At 33.5% G+C, this 3994-nt stretch overlaps 1 long non-coding RNA gene across 1 annotated transcript; it reads left to right on the top strand.

Moving 5' to 3' along the window:
• The first annotated feature begins 1163 nt into the window (after positions 1-1163).
• On the top strand, positions 1164-3718 carry LOC134280186 (uncharacterized). Its single transcript, XR_009994854.1, has 3 exons — positions 1164-1202; positions 1932-2016; positions 3652-3718. It is a non-coding gene; the product is annotated as an uncharacterized LOC134280186 (long non-coding RNA).
• Positions 3719-3994: the final 276 nt, after the last annotated feature.

Raw genomic sequence — 3994 nt, forward strand, 5'->3', positions numbered from 1 at the left:
GCAATTTATTAGCAATGAATTATTAATCACCGAACTTTTCAATCATCACTATTGAAATAAAAAAAAACTGTTCTTGATAATCATATTATAATTGTAGCCAATTTTCATGCCTTTTAGGATTCCTGTGGAAAGTTCACAATAAAAAAATGTGCTTTTAAAATTTTAACATCTTTTGGTGTGACATCATAAATTCATATCATGCATGTAACAGTTAAAAGAAGCGGGGAAGGGGGGGGTACTTTCAGCAAGGACGGCCACTACCAACAACCAAGCCCCGAAACCCATATCCCGAAGGCAAATAAGGTGAGGTGTCAAGCAAGAAACATTTTTTTCTGCTTTTTCTAAATATACTAGCCCTACGCATCATGTCGGAAAAAATATTTAGGAGCCCCTCTTTTTATTCCATGAAAAGGGAAGAACTTAATTAAATTCTAACACTGTCTAATATTAGATCTCATTATCACACTAAATCATAGTGAATGTAAACAGTTTATATTTCCCATCATGCATCGCTCTGTAGGCGCTTTATTTCATTGGTCAATTTCCCGAGGCGCCATTTTTGGAGGATCGAGAAGGACGAAGAAGAAGGTGTAAGCAGCTGGTAAATGGGAAAAGTTAAGATGGTTTCACCATCCAGTGTCTTTAAGACTGTGATAAATGCAATGGCCAACAATGAAGCATTAATGTACGTATATTTTTGTTAACTTTTTACGGTAAATAGTTGTAATATTTGGTAACAACAAATCTTCACTATCGGAGGCAACTTTTGTTCTGACGCCATTTTGAAAAGTTGGATACCTAAGTTTTAAATTGTTAAGTGTACATATTGCAGAGAGAAAGAGAGAGAGAGAGAGAGAGAGAGAAATTTAAGACAGTGATATAGCATAACTTAGATTATGGAGGCCCCAAAGGCACCGTGCATGTGCATGCTGTATGTTGTAAAATGGCAACGTTTCGCCTTTAATCATGTTTATTAAAATGTATGCTCCATATGTATGTTCTCTCTCTATATATAAATGAATCCTTTTCGGAATTAAAAAAAAAAATTTACCCCCGCTCAAATTATCCGGATGATGATAGTTACACCGAGCATGGTTTCGTAGTTAAATTCATACTGTAAAACATCCGGTTTGAATCCATGTGTTTTCTGACTTTTCGGATAGCCATCTCTTGTTTTTTTGGAACTTACGACTTATGGAAAGGTATAAATTAATTATTTTTGGTTCAAAACTTTGATAAAAGCATCGATATTTTTACAAAAAGTGTCTTCAATCTCAGCTTATCCGATTATTCATGAAGGATATCCTCATCACTGACATCAGAACAGATGCATGACGATGATATGGAGGAAAAATATACATAAACAATAGGTCACCTGAGTTTACTCAGGTGACCTAAAAAGTGAATGTAGGTGAAAGCCTGTCCACTTTTCTGAAGAGATTGTTTGTTTTATTGTTTATTGAAATAGTTTACTGCTCAAAAGATTTTTTTTGTAATGTCTAACCTGTTGAGATGAAGATGTAAAAAAAGAAAAGCCTAATAGTGAATTAATATTGATAGTATGTCAAGAAATGCAAATGAATCATCAGCTTGAATTATCACTTTTTTCACAATTATTGACCTGAGTGTCAGAGACCAGAAGAGCTTATGCGATAGTAGTGCGTCCGTCCGTCTGTCTGTCTGTCCGTCTATCTGCAAACACTACTCCTCCTTAAATTTTAGTCTGATTTCAATATAACTTGGCACATAAGTATATTATACTAAGATACATAATTCTGTGCATCAGTTTTTGATAAGTAGAAACCAGTAGAGCTACAGTCTCGACAGAGGCTTCTTGTTATTTTTTCTTCCATCCCGGTTTTTGCTAATGCTATTACATAATTAGTTTGAATTAGAATGCAATAGTACCTGGACATAATTTATCATTTCAGAGAGAAGAAAACTGTGTGACTTTAAAAGAAAACCAGTGAGATAAAATCATAGAAAATGTATGATGATTCAGGATGTGGTCATTTGGTAAGTGGTAATTCATTCATGATTAGTATGTATATGACAATTGCCTGAAAAAAAAAGATTCTAAATTTTATTTAAATACTGAACTGTGGTATATCAGCTGTGAGCTACAAGAAGTTGTATGTAAAAGCTAGGGCTGAAACAATTTGCCCCCTCCATGTTATGTGTGTATTGCTATGATTGACATACAATCAGTTCTCTAATACATACACTTCAATAAAACTTTGTCGTCTTGAACCTGAATTGAACAGGAAAAAACTCTGAGATCTCTCCAAAAATTTGAATGAAAAAAAGGAAATGCATATTAACCCATGTTAACTGATTTCTTGCTGGTCATTATTTTGATTACTTAAAGGAAGCTCTAAAAACTGCACACTAAAGAGTTCTACTTTAATCACAGGGGCATCTTACCCACTCTGTTCTCTACTTCACATATAAAAGTACACAAGGGAAGAATCGAAAGTAGCACACGATTTTTAAAATCAACTTACTTGAGAAAAGTTGCACAAATCCTGAAATGAACTAGCACAAATGATGTCCTAGTACTTATCAAGGCTAAAATATTCCAAATATTTTTATCGAAAATAGCTTTTATCTAACGAAAATCCCTGCTTTCTGCACAATGTGAATCTCTTCGCCCAAGAAAAGATAACTCACTCGGATGACAATAGGGTAGTACCCGAGGCCCTCCGAGTGCAATCTGAAGGCCTCGGCTACTACCCTATTGTCATCCGAGTGAGTTATCTTTTCTTGGGCGAAGAGATTTTTTTCTCTTCAAGGAATAATTTCTGCAAGTCACTAAGTTTTTGGAGTTTCTTTTATTTTATAAATATTCAATGAAATTATTTGAAGTATTAAATTTTGGTAAATTTTATAATACTAAAAGGTTATATGGATGAAGAAACTACATGCGTGTATGACAATAGGGCTTAAATTTTAAATGTCTCTTAATTTTTCAGTGACATTAAAACAGGAATTGTTATCACCAATAGACGAATTACACCTTCCATAGAGTTTTCTCCAATTGTCGGTATATCGCTCATTTTCCCCACTTTGTTCTTTGTAAGTTACTTGTTAATATTTTCAATCTTCAAAAATATTGGACAATTACGATCTGTATTGCCAGATTATAGGGGCAACATGAAAATCATAATGAATATGTTCATACAAATTTTATTTCTAAGATATTTCCCTCAAAGTTGATAATGTTAAAGAGGGAAAACAGCGTCTTAAGCCGGTTGACCCCAGATCGACCCTGCGAAGGGGAATAACTTTTGTGGATGTGAAAGTCCTTTATGGTATATCATATAGATCTAAAACTGACTGAATTTTGATCAGCCAATTCATGAACATGATGAATGGATGTAAATAATGTTGGTCAATATATGTAAAAAAAAATTAAATTACTTGTTTATATATACATCTGTGGTATCTCTCCCATTGAAGTTTATAAACTTGTTATTTATTTCTTAAATAAACTAAGCATACATGCAATACCGGTATAAAATTACTCATAAGATACATGTATACTTAAACCATGATAAAATCATATGTGTCCAATGCAGCATATGATGAATCATTAACATACAAGTACATGTGTATATATACTGTAATACATATATATTGCATTATTTTTAGGTCCTGTTCTGTGGATGCCCTAAGACAGTGTCTACCCATCACTCCATCTGAAATCACTTGTTCTGTGAATATTTCTCTCTCAAACTTAAACTACAGAGAGCCTGTGGATAGAGGATGAAGAGTGACCTTGGATTAATTTTCTAGGTCAAAGGTCAGTATCAAAATCTACTGTATATCTTTATTTAAAACCATAGTCCAGAGTATATTTCTCCCCTGGTGTAATCTAGCTTTTGTGCAATGGGGTGGAGGGTCTGCAATGATCTTCAATCAATTTCTAGGTCGAATATCAAAATTAAAAAAAAAATCTCTCCCTAATATTTTTGTTATTATAAAGGGTATGTTT

The sequence above is a fragment of the Saccostrea cucullata genome, unplaced genomic scaffold (assembly GCF_032062105.1).
Source record: "Saccostrea cucullata isolate Sc308-1 unplaced genomic scaffold, CSIRO_AGI_Scuc_v1 ctg5542, whole genome shotgun sequence".
Taxonomy (NCBI): domain Eukaryota; kingdom Metazoa; phylum Mollusca; class Bivalvia; order Ostreida; family Ostreidae; genus Saccostrea; species Saccostrea cuccullata.